This window comes from Hyperolius riggenbachi, chromosome 11, assembly GCF_040937935.1.
Source record: "Hyperolius riggenbachi isolate aHypRig1 chromosome 11, aHypRig1.pri, whole genome shotgun sequence".
Lineage (NCBI taxonomy): Eukaryota > Metazoa > Chordata > Amphibia > Anura > Hyperoliidae > Hyperolius > Hyperolius riggenbachi.
Genome location: NC_090656.1, coordinates 102,292,880 through 102,313,613, shown reverse-complemented (window position 1 = coordinate 102,313,613; position 20,734 = coordinate 102,292,880).

Sequence of the window (20,734 nt, the reverse complement as noted above, 5' to 3'; positions counted from 1 at the left end):
AGTGGTCAAAAAGCTGCCTTCCTGCGCAGGCAGCTGAGCGGATCATTACAACACACCATGCGTTTCCGCGTTCGATGCGTCCATTGATACGTGTCGATTCGATTATTTCCGACATGTCCGATTCAAGCTTCAATGGATCGTTAGGTCGATATGCCATACTTTACATGGCAATCGACCTAAAAATCATAGAAAATCGTTCGGAAATGCTCGGAAATAATCGTAACGACGCGTATCGACGGACGCATTCGACGCGGAAACTCATGGTGTGTATCCAGCATAAGTGTTGAATGTGACTCATCTCTCTGACTGAGAAGGAGCTGGAGGACAGCCAAAGAGTGTGTAACATTTCTCAATAGATACATTTAACTAAATAGAATGTAACAATGTGAACTTCTGCATATCTCTCCATGGAACTTTAAACCTCTGTGTTTAACCCTTCCAATGCTAGTCTAGTAAAAAAAAAATGCTTTTTGCATATAATATGCTGTAAATAATGTTTTAGAGCAAAGTTGAAATGCAGGGTTATATTCCGCTTTAAGACCATGGCAAGTCAGCGATCTGGGGAAGGGGGGCTGGAAGAAGCCCCAGGTATGTATAAAACTTTTAGTAACCCTCTTCTCTTGTACACTTTAAAAGACAGGGGGTCTATTTCCCATCTTCAATCCCCAGGATGATGTGACCAACTAGCAACCTCCATCCAGATCAATGGTTAAAAGGGTTGGCTTCTAACATCCTACTCATTAACCATAACGAGTTGAAGAGAAAAAAATATATATCTGGAGTTATAATACACATCTGCTATCCCATTATATTCAAGCCTATTATTTTTCTTTTCTTGCTTGATTGCAGGACTACAAATTCCCATCCACATAAGTTGTTTTACAGCTGCCAATGAAATGGAAGCCCTGCAATCAGGGTTTTCCTGCCAAGCTTTCCTATTTGCACCCAGGAGTGTAACTACAAATCATGGGGTCCCCCAGCAAAACTTGTATTGGGCCCGCAAATCTTCACACCCATGTTCTTGCCTACCCTTTGTAATCCCCACAGCCTGGGACCCATCTTGCAAGGGCCATAAAACATGTATGTGAATGTGCGATCATAAAACAAGTATGTGAATGGGTGAACGCACGGTCGGCACTCGGCCATGGCGACAGGTTTTTTCATAAATGTAGCTTCTACACCTAGCATGCATTTTTGGACATAGGAGCTATGTCCAAAAAGCTAAACTGGGTAAAATGCCTGCATCACCCATTGACTCATATTACTTCCACCGCTGTTGCATCGCCGCAGAAGTCTGATGGTAATGTAACGTGATGTTGACTTTGCAGCAGTTCGGCGGCTGATCTGCACTTCCAGCGCAATGTGGTAAGTGCGCTATGCTCTGTTGCCTTACATTGCCATTGTAAAACAGGATAACGCAATGCAGATTTCCAATGCAAGTGTAAAAGGGGTCTGAAGGAAAAGATTCTGGATGATGATTGTTGTTGTTGCAACTCCATTGTTGTACAGATTTATTTTGGACCTGGGAGCGACGTGTAATGGAAAAAAAAGTGGACCATATATACATAAAGCCCGATACACACTTTCAATTAGGGTTGGCCAATCACTGAACAATTTACCATCTCCATGTAGGATGATGGTTAGTAGATATTGAGCACATTGAATAGGTAAACCCTCATACTACATGGTGGTAAAAGTGGTCATTGATTGGCCAATCTTAATTGAGGGCTGGAACTAGTGTTGGGCGAACAGTGTTCGCCACTGTTCGGGTTCTGCAGAACATCACCCTGTTCGGGTGATGTTCGAGTTCGGCCGAACACCTGATGGTGTTCGGCCAAACCGTTCGGCCACATGGCCGAACTAAGAGCGCATGGCCGAACGTTCCCCGAACGTTCGGCTAGCGCTGTGATTGGCCGAACGGGTCACGTGGTTCGGACCCGAACGCGCTCTGATTGGCCGAACTGTCACGTGGTTCGGGTAAATAAATACCCGAACCACGTCATATCTCCGCCATTTGTCTGTGGGTTTAGCTTTGGGTAGGCAGGCAGGGTAGTTCGCGCTCCAGCCACGCTAGCCAGGGTCCCGCCAGTCATTGTGTGTCGCTGCTGGGAACAGTAGTACACTGCTCGCTCAGCCACACTATATAGCATTGTGTTTACTGCCACTCTGTGTACCTCGCTCAGCCACACTATATAGCATTGTGTTTACTGCCACTCTGTGTCTGCTGGGAACAGTAGTACACTGCTCGCTCAGCCACACTATATAGCATTGTGTTTACTGCCACTCTGTGTACCTCGCTCAGCCACACTATATAGCATTGTGTTTACTGCCACTCTGTGTCTGCTGGGAGCAGTAGTACACTGCTCGCTCAGCCACACTATATAGCATTGTGTTTACTGCCACTCTGTGTACCTCGCTCAGCCACACTATATAGCATTGTGTTTACTGCCACTCTGTGTCTGCTGGGATCAGTAGTACACTGCTCGCTCAGCCACACTATATAGCATTGTGTTTACTGCCACTCTGTGTACCTCGCTCAGCCACACTATATAGCATTGTGTTTACTGCCACTCTGTGTCTGCTGGGAACAGTAGTACACTGCTCGCTCAGCCACACTATATAGCATTGTGTTTACTGCCACTCTGTGTACCTCGCTCAGCCACACTATATATCATTGTGTTTACTGCCACTCTGTGTCTGCTGGGAACAGTAGTACACTGCTCGCTCAGCCACACTATATAGCATTGTGTTTACTGCCACTCTGTGTACCTCGCTCAGCCACACTACAGGATCTTCTCAAAAAATTAGCATATTGTGATGAAGTTCATTATTTTCTGTAATGTACTGATAAACATTAGACTTTCATATATTTTAGATTCAAATACACACAACTGAAGTAGTTCAAGCTTTTTATTGTTTTAATATTGATGATTTTGGCATACAGCTCATGAAAACCCAAATTTCCTATCTCAAAAAATTAGCATATTTCATCCGACCAATAAAAGAAAAGTGTTTTTAAAACAAAAAAGGTCAACTTTCAAATAATTATGTTCAGTTATGCACTCAATACTTGGTCGGGAATCCTTTTGCAGAAATGACTGCTTCAATGCGGCGTGGCATGGAGGCAATCAGCCTGTGGCACTGCTCAGGTGTTATGGAGGCCCAGGATGCTTCGATAGCGGCCTTAAGCTCATCCAGAGTGTTGGGCCTTGCGTCTCTCAACTTTCTCTTCACAATATCCCACAGATTCTCTATGGGGTTCAAGTCAGGAGAGTTGGCAGGCCAACTGAGCACAGTAATACCATGGTCAGTAAACCGTTTACCAGTGGTTTTGGCACTGTGAGCAGGTGCCAGGTCGTGCTGAAAAATGAAATCTTCATCTCCATAAAGCTTTTCAGCAGATGGAAGCATGCAGTGCTCCAAAATCTCCTGATAGCTAGCTGCATTGACCCTGCCCTTGATGAAACACAGTGGACCAACACCAGCAGCTGACATGGCACCCCAGACCATCGACTGTGGATACTTGACACTAGACTTCAGGCATTTTGGCATTTCCCTCTCCCCAGTCTTCCTCCAGACCCTGGCACCTTGATTTCCGAATGACATGTAAAAGTTGCTTTCATCCGAAAAAAGTACTTTGGACCACTGAGCAACAGTCCAGTGCTGCTTCTCTGTAGCCCAGGTCAGGCGCCTCTGCCGCTGTTTCTGGTTCAAAAGTGGGTTCATGCTTCCATCTGCTGAAAAGCTTTATGGAGATGAAGATTTCATTTTTCAGCACGACCTGGCACCTGCTCACAGTGCCAAAACCACTGGTAAATGGTTTACTGACCATGGTATTACTGTGCTCAATTGGCCTGCCAACTCTCCTGACCTGAACCCCATAGAGAATCTGTGGGATATTGTGAAGAGAAAGTTGAGAGACGCAAGACCCAACACTCTGGATGAGCTTAAGGCCGCTATCGAAGCATCCTGGGCCTCCATAACACCTGAGCAGTGGCACAGGCTGATTGCCTCCATGCCACGCCGCATTGAAGCAGTCATTTCTGCAAAAGGATTCCCGACCAAGTATTGAGTGCATAACTGAACATAATTATTTAAAGGTTGACTTTTTTTTGTTTTAAAAACACTTTTCTTTTATTGGTCGGATGAAATATGCTAATTTTTTGAGAAGATCCTGTATATAACATTGTGTTTACTGCCACTCTGTGTCTGCTGGGAACAGTAGTACACCGCTCGCTCAGCCACACTATATAGCATTGTGTTTACTGTTACTCTGTGTACCTCGCTCAGCCACACTGTGTCTGCTGGGAACAGTAGTACACTGCTCGCTCAGCCACACTATATAGCATTGTGTTTACTGCCACTCTGTGTACCTCGCTCAGCCACACTATATAGGATTGTGTTTACTGCCACTCTGTGTATGCTGGGAACAGTAGTACACTGCTCGCTCAGCCACACTATATAGCATTGTGTTTACTGCCACTCTGTGTACCTCGCTCAGCCACACTATATAGCATTGTGTTTACTGCCACTTTGTGTCTGCTGGGAACAGTAGTACACCGCTCGCTCAGCCACACTATATAGCATTGTGTTTACTGCCACTCTGTGTACACTGCTCACCCAGCACTATATAGCATTATTGTGTTTACTGCCACTCTGTGTCTGCTGGGAACAGTAGTACACCGCTCACCCGCCACTGTATAGCATTGTGCTTTGTGTCGCTGCTGGGAATAGTGGTACACCGCTCAACCACCACTGTATAGCATTGTGCTCTGTGTCGCTGCTGGGAATAGTGGTACACCGCTCACCCACCACTGTATAGCATTTCTGTACTGCCACTGTACTGCTGCCAGTCAGCGTGTACTTTAAGGATAAGTGAAATGAGGAAGAAATCCGGTGAAAGAGGGAGGGGCAAGGGAAGAGGTGTTTCCCCTGACGGTTCACGTACAGGCCACAGGGGAGCACCCAAGAAAACCCACTCAATACCGCCCATGTTGTCCAGGACAACAACCCTCACAAATCCAAAAGAACAGGACCAGATAATTATTGGATGACCTCTCAAGCGTCCAGCAGTGGGTTAAGCAGCACCAGCACATCACGCACGAGGTCCGAGTCCTCAGCCAGTTACAAGGAGCCAGTGGGCACAAAGCTGACACAACCGGCAGCGACACCACGCACACAACTGCCAGATAACCAGTCCGATGAATTACCTCAGGACACAATGGGGTATTCGCAGGAGCTATTCCCAGCCCAACAAACTTCCACCTTTGAAAGGTCAATGGAGGAACAGCCAGAAATGTTGTGCCCGGATTCACAACCATTAACTGTGGGAAATGCACCGCGCACTGAAATACAAGGCGAGTCCGAGGACTTTGAAACCCAAATCCCAGAGCAAGTTGGGGAGGAGGGGTTGCAATTGCAGGAGGTCGGCCGACAAGATCTGGAAGAAGACGTTGGAGTGAGCTGCGCAGAGGTTGTTCTGGGGAGCTCTACTCCACGGCGGCGTCCCCCCACAATGACATATGACGAGTTTGAGGGGATGGAAGAGGAGGGTATGGACAATGTGGACATAGACCCAGATTTTGTTTGTGAACGAGAACATCGCCGTCGTAGCAGCAGCACAGATGAGTCTGTTGAAGAACCCACTGCTGCACGAGTTCGCCTTGTGCCACAAGGTAGGCGGCGCGCAATTTCAGGCACCACAAGCGTGGAAGTTCAAGTGAGAGGCAAAAGAGGAGCAAACAGAAATCGCCAGCAAGGCAGGTGCTCCAAAGTCTGGGCTTTCTTTGAAGACTGCACTGAGGATGGTACTATGGCGATTTGCAAGGTGTGCAAGACCCGCCTGAGCACAGGGAAAAGTATTAACAACCTCTCCACCACCAGCATGAGCCGCCACATGCTATCCAAACATCCCACTCTGTGGGCAAACGTGGCAGGACAGGGTACCACCAGCAACACTGCCTCCCTTGGGGTCACCAGACTCACCACCAGACCCGCCTCAGCAGCAGCAGTAGCCCAGCCATTGCGTGGTTCACAAAATTCACAAACATCAGACGACGCTGACACTGTCACTTTCTGGAGTAGTGCTCTTGAGGTCTCCCAGTGTTCATCAAACACAACAACCAACAGCCCTTCAGTGTGCAGCCCTACGGTTCAGTTGTCTGTCTCGGAGATGTTTGAGCGCAAGAGGAAATTGCCAGCAAATGACCCCCGGGCCGTGGCAGTAACAGCCAGCATAGCCAAGCTTCTGGCCTGCGAAATGCTGCCATATCGAGTGGTGGAGACAAACAGCTTTAAGGGCATGATGTCAGTGGCCATCCCACGTTACGTGGTTCCCAGCCGCTACCACTTTGCGCGCTCTGCAGTGCCTGAGTTGCATGAGCACGTGGTCAGCAAAATAACCTGAAGCTTGAAGAATGCCGTTGCCTGCAAGGTTCACCTCACCACTGACACCTGGACGAGTGCGTTCGGCCAGGGTCGATACATCTCCCTTACCGCGCACTGGGTGAACCTTGTGGAGCCTGGCAGCGATTCCTCACCTGCTACGGCGCGGATGTTGCCCACGCCGCAAACAGCTGCACCGCCGTCCCTCCCACTGGATAACAACAGCAGCACCTACCTCTCTGACTCCTTCTCCCCCAACGCATCTCAAAGCTGTACCTCATCCGGAAACGCTAACCCAGCAGCAGTAGGATCATGGAAGCAGTGCAGCACAGCTGTTGGCATGCGTCAGCAAGCGTTGCTGAAGCTGATCTGCCTTGGGGATAAGCAGCACACAGGGGAGGAAATTTGGAGGGGAATAAAGGAACAGACGGATTTGTGGCTGGCACCGCTGGACCTGAAACCGGGCATGGTTGTGTGTGATAATGGGAGTGATCTCATTCGCGCTTTAAGGTTGGCTAAGCTGACACACATCCCTTGCCTGGCGCACGTGATGAACCTAGTAGTTCAGCGGTTCCTGAGGACATACCCAGGCGTGGCCGATCTTCTGTTAAAGGTGCGACGAGTGGCCAAACATTGTAGAAATTCCAGTACTGCTTCGGGGGCACTCGCCAAGATGCATGAGCGCTTCAATCTCCCCCACCATCGCTTGCTGTGTGATGTCCCTACGCGCTGGTATTCTACGCTGCACATGCTAGCCCGCTTTTGTGAGCAGAAGAGTGCAGTGGTCCAGTACATGACGGCGCAGTACCGAGGCGCATCCGGACAGCTGCCAAGCTTCTGTGGATCCGATTGGGCCAACATGTTGGACCTCTGCCAAGTCCTCCAAAATTTTGAGCAATCCACGTTGCTTGTGAGCAGTGACAACTCTTCAGTCAGCATTACCATACCACTGCTGTGTTTACTGAAGAGGTCAATGTTGAAAATCAAGGAAACAGCTGTCATGATGCAACTGGGGGAATCTGAAGGAGAAAACGATCAGCGTGATGGTACCAACATCAGGCCATCCGCCTCAGGAAACGCTGGCCCCAGCAGCTATGACGAAGAAGAGGAGGAGGAACAGCTGGAGTTGGAGCAGGAATTTCCTGCCACCACTGACGAGGGCCAGAGCGGTGCACGTTGGACTTCCACAATTCAGCGCGAATGGTCAGCAGAAGCAGACCAGGAAGAAGGTGACGACTATGATGCATCACGACAACTATCACAACGCTCACAAGAGGATGATGAGGATTCTGGCAGGACTCTGGCACACATGGCTCAATTCATGCTAGACTGCATTGAACGCGACCCACGCATTGTGCGCATTCTGGACAACACCAATTACTGGGTTTATACCCTTCTGGATCCACGGTACAAACACAATGTTCCAAAACTGCTTGAAGAAAGAGTCAGACAGGTCAAAATGGAAGAATACCAGCAGGCCCTTGTGGAGACTTTAGAGAGGAGATTGACATCCTCCCCCTCCTCTAGCCAGTTGTACGCCGACAGACTGACTTCCGCAAACCCAGGACGACCAGGAGGGCAGCAAACAACACAAGCCGCAGCTAGTGCCCAAAAGGAAATGGTATCGGCAGTGTCCTTGGAGTGGGAACATTTTCTGACACCCATGCAGCAGCAGCCCACAGAACAGCAAGCGTGCAGATCCACCTCCAACACCGATCGCCTGGAGAAGATGGTCAAGGACTAAATGTCAGATGGCGTAGCTGTGTTGAACAATCCGCCTGCACCCTTCAACTATTGGGTATCGAAGCTAGACACCTGGCACGAACTGGCAATGTACGCAATAGAGGTGCTGGCTTGCCCGGCAGCCAGCGTTATGTCGGAACGCTGTTTCAGTGCTGCCGGAGGCATCGTCACAGATCGGCGTAGCTGTGTTGAACAATCCGCCTGCACCCTTCAACTATTGGGTATCGAAGCTAGACACCTGGCACGAACTGGCAATGTACGCAATAGAGGTGCTGGCTTGCCCGGCAGCCAGCGTTATGTCGGAACGCTGTTTCAGTGCTGCCGGAGGCATCGTCACAGATCGGCGTATCCGCCTCTCCACAGAAAATGCAGACCGTCTGACTCAAATTAAAATGAATCAATCCTGGATTGGAAACGACTATGCAACACTCCTGGACCCCAACCAAGTAACATGTCCCTGTTTATTAAACCTCTCATCTTTATTACATTTATGACTGCATGGCGGCAAAAAGCATTGCTATATCCGCACCCTTTTTGTCCTCATGCAAGGCCTGGGTTGCATCTCAAAAAGCGTGGCCTTCTCCTCCTGCGCCTCCTCCTGTTCCATCACGTGTGCTGCTGCTGCTGCTGCTGCTGCTGGGTTAGCGTTTCCAGTCCCTGTTCATTGAACCTCTCATCTTTATTACATTTATGACTGCATGACGGCAAAAAGCATGGCCTTCTCCTCCTGCGCCTCCTCCTGTTCCATCACGTGTGCTGCTGCTGGGTTAGCGTTTCCAGTCCCTGTTTATTGAACCTCTCATCTTTATTACATTTATGACTGCATGGCGGCAAAAAGCATTGCTATATCCGCACGCTTTTTGTCCTCATGCAAGGCCTGGGATGTTGTGTCTCAAAAAGCGTGGCCTTCTCCTCCTGTGCCTCCTCCTGTTCCATCACGTGTGCTGCTGCTGGGTTAGCATTTCCAGTCCCTGTTTATTGAACCTCTCATCTTTATTACATTTATGACTGCATGGCGGCAAAAAGCATTGCTATATCCGCACGCTTTTTGTCCTCATGCAAGGCCTGGGTTGCGTCTCAAAAAGCGTGGCCTTCTCCTCCTGTTCCATCACGTGTGCTGCTGCTGCTGCTGCTGCTGGGTTAGCGTTTCCAGTCCCTGTTTATTGAACCTCTCATCTTTATTACATTTATGACTGCATGGCGGCAAAAAGCATTGCTATATCCGCACGCTTTTTGTCCTCATGCAAGGCCTGGGATGTTGTGTCTCAAAAAGCGTGGCCTTCTCCTCCTGCGCCTCCTCCTGTTCCATCACGTGTGCTGCTGCTGGGTTAGCGTTTCCAGTCCCTGTTTATTGAACCTCTCATCTTTATTACATTTATGACTGCATGGCAGCAAAAAGCATTGCTATATCCGCACACTATTTGTCCTCATGCAAGGCCTGGGATGTTGTGTCTCAAAAAGCGTGGCCTTCTCCTCCTGCGCCTCCTCCTGTTCCATCACGTGTGCTGCTTCTGGGTTAGCATTTCCAGTCCCTGTTTATTGAACCTCTCATCTTTATTACATTTATGACTGCATGGCGGCAAAAAGCATTGCTATATCCGCACGCTTTTTGTCCTCATGCAAGGCCTGGGATGTTGTGTCTCAAAAAGCGTGGCCTTCTCCTCCTGCGCCTCCTCCTGTTCCATCACGTGTGCTGCTGCTGGGTTAGCGTTTCCAGTCCCTGTTTATTGAACCTCTCATCTTTATTACATTTATGACTGCATGGCGGCAAAAAGCATTGCTATATCCGCACGCTTTTTGTCCTCATGCAAGGCCTGGGATGTTGTGTCTCAAAAAGCGTGGCCTTCTCCTCCTGCGCCTCCTCCTGTTCCATCACGTGTGCTGCTGCTGGGTTAGCGTTTCCAGTCCCTGTTTATTGAACCTCTCATCTTTATTACATTTATGACTGCATGGCGGCAAAAAGCATTGCTATATCCGCACACTATTTGTCCTCGTGCAAGGCCTGGGATGTTGTGTCTCAAAAAGCGTGGCCTTCTCCTCCTGCGCCTCCTCCTGTTCCATCACGTGTGCTGCTGCTGGGTTAGCGTTTCCAGTCCCTGTTTATTGAACCTCTCATCTTTATTACATTTATGACTGCATGGTGGCAAAAAGCATTGCTATATCCGCACGCTTTTTGTCCTCATGCAAGGCCTGGGATGTTGTGTCTCAAAAAGCGTGGCCTTCTCCTCCTGCGCCTCCTCCTGTTCCATCACGTGTGCTGCTGCTGGGTTAGCGTTTCCAGTCCCTGTTTATTGAACCTCTCATCTTTATTACATTTATGACTGCATGGCGGCAAAAAGCATTGCTATATCTGCACGCTATTTGTCCTCATGCAAGGCCTGGGATGTTGTGTCTCAAAAAGCGTGGCCTTCTCCTCCTGCGCCTCCTCCTGTTCCATCACGTGTGCTGCTGCTGGGTTAGCGTTGCCGGTCCCTGTTTATTGAACCTCTCATCTTTATTACATTTATGACTGCATGGCGGCAAAAAGCATTGCTATATCCGCACGCTATTTGTCCTCATGCAAGGCCTGGGATGTTGCGTCTCAAAAAGCGTGGCCTTCTCCTCCTGCGCCTCCTCCTGTTCCATCACGTGTGCTGATGCTGGGTTAGCGTTTCCAGTCCCTGTTTATTGAACCTCTCATCTTTATTACATTTATGACTGCATGGCGGCAAAAAGCATTGCTATATCCGCACGCTATTTGTCCTCATGCAAGGCCTGGGATGTTGTGTCTCAAAAAGTGTGGCCTTCTCCTCCTGCGCCTCCTCCTGTTCCATCACGTGTTCTGCTGCTTGTGCTGGGTTAGCATTACCGGTCCCTTTTCCTGGAACCTCTTCTCTGTATTACATTTATGACTGCATGGCGACAAAAAAGCATGTTACCTGTGCAAAGAAACATGACATTTTCCACATTTAAAAGACAGTTTTTCCTTTGAAACTTTACAATAAATTTTCTCAAAAACTATAAGCTCTTTTTCAAATATTTTTTTATCCTCTTGTACCCACTCCCAAGGTGCACATACCCTGCAAATTTGGGGTATGTAGCATGTAAGGAAGCTTTACAAAGCACGAAAGTTCGGGTCCCCATTGACTTCCATTATGTTCGGAGTTCGGCGCGAACACACGAACATCGCGGCGATGTTCGGCGAACGTTCGCGAACCCGAACATCTAGGTGTTCGCCCAACACTAGCTGGAACCCACTAGATCGATTTTTTGAGCGTTTAGGGAGGTTTTCAAAGCCCTAGTGATTTCCCTAAATGCTCAGCTAATGTTAATGGATGGGCCGAATCCCACTGGAGCGATTGCGATAACCAAAATCCCAAACACAGGACATGCAGCATTTTTGCTGTTAGCGTTTCTACAATGTATAGTATATAAACAGTGGCATAATCGCTCATGAATCGCTATACAGAGTGATTTGCTAACGTTTTTAAAATACTGTACACTGTAAAAAAAAAATTAAAATTAATTGAAAGGACCAATCAGAAAAAACGCTAATCGCAAATCGCTGGCAAAAAGCTTACACCTTTTAAAATCCCTACAACAATCTGCAGGAAACGCTCATGAAATCGCTTACAAAACGCTCATTAAAAATACTAGCGATTTGTAGTGGGTTCTAGGTCTGAAAGTGTGTCTATAGGCCATAAACTGCTCTGTTTTTATTGTCGTGTTGTATACTGTTCCCTTTAGAGGGCATAGTTCCTTTAAGACTGCAGAAAATTCTGGAAGAGAGGTAAGAGAGAGCAGAGGCTTCTGGGAGAGGGTGGGTGTGTTTTCAGCCTCTGAGAGAGTTCTGGAGTTAACTTGCCTAGAATGGATTTTTCAAGCCTAAATACAGCAGATTGGCCTACATTTGGATTGCGAGTGGAGTGTGAAGGAGGAATCCTGCATCACTGATTTCTGCACATTTAAATGCTGCTGACCCTTTGAGGTTGGAAGTTGGTGGAATCTGGATTGTGCAAGCTGTGTGGACTTCAGGAGGACCACTACAGCTAGATTACAAAGATTGTAAATATCAGTCTCTCTTGTCAGAACTGCTGTGCTGAACTGTGAGTTCTGCATCTCGTGAGGGACCGTTATCAGAGATTGTGGACAATGTATGTCCAAATCTGCAGTTGCTGCCTAAGAGAGATAGTTTGAAGACAGCGATGAGTGGTTTGAGTTCATTCTCATGCAGGATAAACAAACTGAGCAGAAAATACTGTCTGTGAGGAGAAGCCTGCAGCCAGTGTTACAATTTCCCATGTGTGGCAAAACCAATAAGTTGTGTCTAGACTGCCCAATGTGTTTGCAAATTGCTCTGTTAAAGAGACAGCTAAGTCAGCAATCATTTATTTTATTTATTTATTTATTGTATTTATAAAGCGCCAACATATTACGCAGCGTTGAAGCATGAAGCAGCAGCAGACTTTTACATTCCTTCAGCCTGTGCAGAGTAGTGCACCTGCCCTGGATGAAGAGGACTTATGGAGTCCTGTGCTAATCAGTGATATCATCTGATGTCATTGCCAAGGCTAACCACCTGCCCCTGGGTAAGAGAATGTTCTCCAAGAATTTTGGTGTGCCAAAGCAGTGGATAAAGAGTGTTGTTACCGCAGGCCTCCAAAGGAATTTGCATCACCAAAAGCTGGAGGAGCATTGTGTGTGTTTTGTGTGGAGTTGGTTTCCCCAAAGTGTCTGATGCATGGAAAGCAAAGTGCAAGTTGGAGTCCACTTGCCCCCTTTAGTAAAGGTTTGTTGCCAAAAAAGCCTGAAAAAGATGCTATATTTTTTCACACCTGAAGTGCGCGCTGTCGCCAAAAGGAACTGTGTCTGGCCTAGGTAAGACTTTCATGTAGTGTGTGTGCTAAGTATGAAAAAATACTGAACTGTCTGTGACTGTCACTAGTAACCTAAGTGGTGTGGCAGATTCTGTGGGGCATCAGTGCCTGGAGAGGGGTGCACACTGATAAACGGTAACCACGGCCCAGTATAAATAAATGTGATAGCAGGTCAGATTGCAGAGGTTGGTGTGATCCTTCCTGCAAGGTCCCAGTGGTAAACAGTGTGTTGCTCCCATGAATTACGGTGACCATACGTCCCGCTTTACCCGGGACGCATCCCACCTTCGGGGGGGCGCTGTCCCAGGCTGCATGAGGTCCCGGGAAATGTCCCGCTTTTAGCAGCGGGACGTCCTGGCCTCGGGACTCTGGCCACCGTACAATGAACTAGCCGCAGCGTCTACTAGACGCTGCGCTAGTTCATTCCCCGCAGCCCCTCTCCAGCCTGCATTGTCCTCCGGCAGGCACAGGCAGAGCAGGGCTACAGGAAGATGGCGCCCGGAGGTGGAGCCCTGTAATGGAGACTATTTGTGTCTCCAGTACAGGGCTCCGCCTCCGGACGCCATCTTGCCATAGCCCTGCTCTGCCTGTGAGAGGCTGAGCGGGAGATTGAAGATCGTCCAGGCCCCCCCTAGCTGCACACACCAGAGGCCGGCTGCGTGAGGGGACATCTTCTGCCAGGTGAGTAAATGCTTTTTCTTGCAGGTGAAGTGTTTGCCCACATTGTGTACATTTTGTACTGACATGTTTGCCCAAATTGTGTTCATTTTGTACTGACATGTTTGCCCGCAGTACGTTTATCTTGTACTGACATGCTTGCCCGCAGTGCGTTTATCTTGTACTGACATGTATGCCCGCAGTGCGTTTATCTTGTACTGACATGTTTGCCCGCAGTGCGTTTATCTTGTACTGACATGTTTGCCCGCAGTGCGTTTATCTTGTACTGACATGTTTGCCCGCAGTGCGTTTATTTTGTACTGACATGTTTGCCCGCAGTGCGTTTATTTTGTACTGACATGTTTGCCCGTAGTGCGTTTATTTTGTGCTGACATGTTTGCCCCCATTGCGTTTATTTTGTGCTGACATGTTTGCCCCCATTGCGTTTATTTTGTATTGACATGTTTGCCTCCATTGCGTTTATTTTGTACTGACATGTTTGCCCCCATTGCGTTTATTTTATGCTGACATGTTGCCCGCAATGCGTTTATTTTGTGCTGAAATGTTGCCCGCAGTGCGTTTATTTTGTGCTGACATGTTGCCCATTGCGTTTATTTTGTGGTGTCTGGGGTAACTGTTGCTGCATTTATTATTTAATGGTCATAGTTGGCTGTGTTTGCTGCTTTGGGGTTATGGCATACTATTAAATAGCATCACACAGTTTCTGCACACCTATGATGTGAATCCACGTTTGACCACATCATGGCGTAAACACTGCTTTCTTATGCCTCGCTGTTGCATCATTACGTTAGCTCCGCCCATAGAATGGCATGACCACGCCCATTTTTCGCGCGCTGCAGACACCACATTCTTCGGCGCGGCGCAGCACCCCCTATTTTTCGGCGCGGCCGCCCTCCCCCTCCCCAATTCCCCCCGTCCCAGGTTGAGCCTACAAAAATCTGGTCACTCTACATGAATATTTCCCATCAGTAAAACTGAGCACCCTGGCCCTGCTACTGTTAAGGCTCATTTACACTAGGGGCGTTTTCGGCCTCTTTTCAAGCGCAGGCAATTTTTAAAATCGTCCACAAAACGTTTGTGCAATGATTCTATGAGAAGTTTATATCAGCATGGTTTGTGCGCTGTGGGTGCAGCAAAGCGGTGCCTGTACCATTTTTGGGGCGATTTTGCCTCAATGGAAGGTATAGGAAAAATGCAAAGCGCTCACAAAATTGCTTTGTGCAGCGATTGCGTTTTTCAGAATACATTGTATTTATTATTTTCCGGGTCAAAAAGTTCACTTCCTGACTTGCCTCAGGGTGTGAATTAAAATAACACTCTGGAAAAACGCTTAGAAAAGCATTTTTTCACAAAAACGCAACGCCCACCCAAGCGCAGGGAATCGGGGAAAAAAGTTTTGTAAAAGAAAAAAGCACAACGCTAACGCGAGCGGAACACAATGTGAACCTGCCCTTACAGTGCAAACTAAGTTTTTGTAGAAGTAACCCAGGAACTGGTAAAATGTATTAATGCTGAATTTGGTACCTTAGGCCCTAGGCACACTGTGAGCCCTTTTTTGGCCGTCAGCGCTGTATGAACATTTAAAAAAAAAATCTCCCATTGACTTACATTAAAATCGCTGTAAAATGTTAAAACAAAAAAATTTTAAATCACGATTGTAGCAATTTTACTCCAATTCTAATGCAAGTCATTGGGAGTGTTTTTAAAAAAATGCCCAGGCAGCACTAATGCTCAGAAAAGCACTCACAGTGTGTCTCAGGCCTTAGGTCTGGTGTACCAACGAACCAGCATACACTGACAAAATAGCATACATTTAGGCTCAACACACACCATACAATCTTGGTTGTACAGATTTACCAAATCTATGTAGTATAAGAGCTTATCCAATCAATCATTCAAGGTATTTTCAATCTGTTGGCTCTCATACTACATAGATTCGGTAAATCTGTACAATCAAGATTGTATGGTGTATGTTGAGCCTTAAAGTAATATTCTCCTTTTTAGTAGAATCAGTGTCCCCTTGCGTGCTCGCTGGGCTGCGGGCTTGGTCCTCGCTTTGCTCTGACAACTTTTTTTTTTCTAATAGTGGGCACTGCACAACATAGTGGGCATTGCACAACAGGACCCAGGCTGCTAACTTGGGTTGCAAGGTTAGTACTGCTGATCAGGTATGTTCATCACGAGGTCGTGATCACGAGCCGTTTTTTGTGATCACGAGGTTGTAATCGGCATTAGTGATCGGCTTTTGATCACTAATGATTCTTAATTAAAAACCCGCCAACGTTAGCCGTTAATAGCAAAGCCCCCTTACATGCTAGAAACACCAAATTTGCCAGATACTGTATGTTAAGAAGAACAGTGGGAACAAGACATTTTTTTTTTTTTCAAAAAGAACTTATAGTTTTTGAGAAAATCGATTTTAAAGTTTCAAAGGAAAAAAGTATACTTTGATGACAGTTATGTATTTACCACATTTAAATGTATTATTTTTTTTTCCTTTAAAACGTTAAAATTGATTTTCTCAAAAACTATAAGGTCTTTTTGAAAAAAAAGAAGTTTCCTCTTGTTCCCACTGTTTTTCTTAACATAGCTGGCAAATTTGGTGTTTCTAGCATGTAAAGGGGCTTTGCTATTAACGTTAGTCAGTGGGTTTTTAATCATGAATACCACTAGTGATCCGTGATTACGTGTGGTTATTCGACTCACAACTGCACTTGTCTGATATCCCTTTCTACTTGTGATCGTGATCACAAATCAACTTGTAAGTGGGTGGAGTTGAATTTGTGATCACTCGAATTCGTGATTGGGGGTATCCGAGCACCACTGCTACTGGGGGGAATTATGGGGTTAATTTATGGCATGCATGCCTTTGCACATGCTCAATAGCATTTGTATGCTATTTTGATGGGTATGCTGAAATGTTGAAACACCGGTTCTGGGGGTGATAATGAAAAGCCAAGAACAAAGTCCTGTTCAAATACACTTGAAATGTATTATGCAGACTCCAGGGCAGAGACCCCCAATCCAGCGCTGGGACCCTCTGGAAATTGGCAAGCGCGCTTCCATCTTGAACAAGCGTGGCCAACCTGTGCAGGGCATCTCATTCCTGCACAGGAGCATGGAGCTGCTTGGACTCTGCGGGAAAAAGCAAAGTCTAAGGCGGCTCTTTGGTACTGCAGATGCATGAGGTATCCTCCTGTGCAGTGCGGCTGTGCTTGTTCAAGGACAGGAGCGTGGTCGCAAACTTCCTGAGGGGCCCAGCACTGGATCACAGGTTTGCTTTAAAATGTATAAAATGTGTATGCAGAACTTGCAACTGGGTATATAGTACAGAATGTCATTTTGCTAAGTTTACATTTTTTTTTTCTTTTTAAATTGATTTTCTTTAAAACCACAAGGTCTTCCCACAGAATAAAATTACGCGTTTTCCTATAATTGTTTATGTGTGAAATTAATTATGAATTTGCCAGAACTTTAACATCATAATATTGTGAACTTTGATGGAAAATAACGATGATGCAAAATTTGAGCACAACACTATAGCACTGATCTGAGGGGCATTTATAAGCTTTAGAGCAAATATCTAATCAATTCTGTTCTGGATTTGTTGGAAAAGATCCTGGACGATGATTGTTGTTGCTACAAGTTAGCAGCTCCAATGTTGTACAGATTTGTTTGGGATCCGAGTGTCTTGGGAGAAGGTTGGACTTTACATGCCCCTCCCAGCAGATGCAGGGTTAATCATCTGCAGCAATTGCATAAGAGGCAACAGCTTTCACTATGCAGTGGGCTGTGGAGTGGTGAGACTCCTAATGGGCTGTACATTAGTGAGCTGCTGAGGGGCTGGAGTAAGGCCTCTTTTCCACAGACTGTGGATCGGTGTGCTCAGCAAGCAGTTGCCAGGCTGAAGTGAGGAGTTACAAGGCAGCAGCAAGCAGTTGCGAGAGTTTGAGGCATTTCACTGCCTATCGACAGTCCATGGAAAAGAGGCCTAATGCTGGGCATGCACGGCAGACTGCAGTGTTGGAGATTGGAAGTCTGGATGATTAAGTGACAGACGGTGCCATTAGGTCTGTGGCAGAATGTTGACTGATGGAGGTTGCTAGATGCTGACCTGGAGATCGCCCAGGGTCAGGGTTGGCCCACAAGTGAAGTGCTGTTTCTTGTGAGACCATTCTCTGTTTATATATCATGTAAGAAATATAAATTATAATTGTTCAGGTTTGGCTTAATTATTTTTTTTTTTCTTTTTTTTTTTTTTTTACCACTCAAGCCCTAAGGACCAGAGACTTTTAGGTAAAAAAAAAAAAAAAACAGGCCTCTCTAATGTCTTGCCACATGGACCCATCTCTCACCATTTGCACAGCTCTCCCTTCACTGAAGCCCCTTTGCTCTGCAATGAGCCGGTCAGGAGCCAATTTCATTGGCTCCTGACCCTATGATCACTGTAAGTCAATGTAATTGGCTCACGGAGCTCTGCTGTCATATCGACAACAGAGCTGGTGGGCTGCAGTGCAGGGAGAGTGGCACAATCGGTGGTAACATGCGGTGCCGTAATTTAAATGTACGCCCTGGCAGGGATAACAGGTTCCAAACGGGGCGCAGATTTTAATTAGTGAGGACCGGAAGTGGTTAATCACATATTTGTGTACGCCAACACGCAAATGTGATGTGAAAATCCTCAGTAATTTCATTTACCCACCAAGTCCTGACGTGTAATGAAAGTTTTGTAATTTTCCAGGCCTGCTCAGACATACTGCTTTTTTACTGCTCTTTCAGTTTCGGCAATACATAACACCAGCAGGAGAACTTTGCATCTTATTTTTACGCAACAGGCATAATAGTGGTCCCCCTAGTTTTCGCTCTTCCAGAGCCACTAATAATGAAAAATAAGTCCATTAAATGATTACCTCATGCAGACTACACCAGATGAACAGCCACACAATATACACTTACCTTGATTATTTCCTTTTTCAGTTGATTAAAATTGTTTCGTGCATTTGGCTGTATAATTGGCTATAGGCAGTATGAATCACTTTTAATTATGATATAAATTAATTCCTACCACGTGTGAATGACTTGCCAGCCTCAACTCCAAAGAGATAAAATGGAATTGTCATCTGAATAAGGATGAACGCTGTCGCACAGTAAAGGTTACCTCGCTATTTGAAATGTTGAAATCAGAGACTCAGACATTTTCCAGGGGGCTGCTGGTGTCATCGGGAGACAATATGTCAAATTGTAACGGTCCCTTGGTCATCACATACATCATATTGTATTAGCAGAGTGCTGTGTGAGGGCAAGAATTACATTGTGGTGACACAGGTAGTACGGATAGATGATTTTCTGCCTGATCTGTTTGCTAGTCATAATAATTGCTTGTTAATTTAATCCTGGTCGTTTTGAAATGTAAAATTACTATCACACCGCATAGAAAAGAATTTATATTCAGTTTGCGTCATATCACAAAAATAATACTTCCAAGGGAGTTTTGAGTTTTTTAGCATAGGTAACCTGGCATTTACCTAGGGCACCAACAAGGAATCCTATAAAAACTCTGTTCATTATGCTATCAGTTGCTATATACAAGGATGTACCTAAACTACCCTTCTACCCCCCCCCCCCCCCCAACAAAATGGCAGTCGGTACCCACATGGTGCTACAAGTGTGTTGCCCCCGTGTGTGCCATTCACAAAGTTTCTTACTCCTGCCCCGTCACCCCCTAAAAAAAGAAAAAGTAGCATGGCAATGGAGCTTCATGCTGTAACTCATTTCTGAAGTGGGACAGGTCCTCGCAGGGGTCATGGAGCTATTGTTGCATCATTGACCATATATCGTTTATGACTATATGGTGGGATGGCATGGTACTGTGGTGTAAATAGTGGACTATACCATAACTAGCCAGATCAATAATAACGGAAGCACAGTGGGTGGCATTGAAGGCGGGGAACTGTGACGACATGACGCTGCGCTCCAGTGCTAGGAATGCAGAAGTGAGATGAGTAATTATCTGCCCGCCGAGCCTGTAGTTGCCGCTAATCTATGGATTAGGAGGGAACCCAGGTGGGAGGGGGTGGGCGGGGACCTGGCGCCCCTCCCCGCCACTGCTCCACTGCCCCTCCTTCTAGCGCTGCTTCCCCCTCCTGCTCTGCCGCTGTAGGGGGTCTTGGCGACACCCCCCTCGCTGTTAGTCACCCGGTGCGCCACACACCCCTGCGCTCAATGGTAGGAACGTCCTTTACACATGTGCACTCAGCTGACAAGGATGCAAATACCTAGATGAATTATTAGGTAGGATATACACTATATGTAATATTTATATGTCCTCCTCCCCTACTTTCTTCAGCGCCGGTGCCCAGTTCTGGACACAAAGCATTTTCATTTTCAATTTCATTGTTTTACATACCTTCCAATAATCGATATCTAGTGGCCATTCTGATATGTTCCTGGCTGTACCATTTTATAAAAAACAACCTGCAGTGGTTTATGCTGAAACACTTGACTTAATTTATACTAAGCTGCACAGAAGGGTTTAACTGTAATATTGCAGCTTCCAAATCATTTGTTTTAGACGGAAAGCTGCAGGGCACACAGGAGACTCATTGCTTTTTATGCATCTTCTATGTCATTTCAGTGCTGCAATAAAGTACTGTTTGGATTATTCATGTTTACCAGTCACAGCCATCCATCACTTTTGATCTCTCAGGTAGCTGTGCTCCCCACATTGTGCTACAGATCAGCCATTCCGCCAAACACGTCAACATGAAACAGGGAATACATTAACATATTTCATTAAAATTGCGGCCTCATTTGCATTATACCTGTACATGCATTCATTAGTCATGATGAGGAATAATAAAATTGCACCACGTTTAATATATTCATCAGAGTCTAGGTGATAAGGCGTTAGGAAAATGATAGGTTTTATCATTGAGAAGCATGTAGATTGTGTTGTGTACTATGCAGCAGAGACATGATTTTCTGTCTGGGAATATGAAGAAGCTCAGGTTGGACGCTAGGGTGAGGTGGTATAAGAATGCTTGGCTTTCACAACTTTGCACGTTTAATGTATA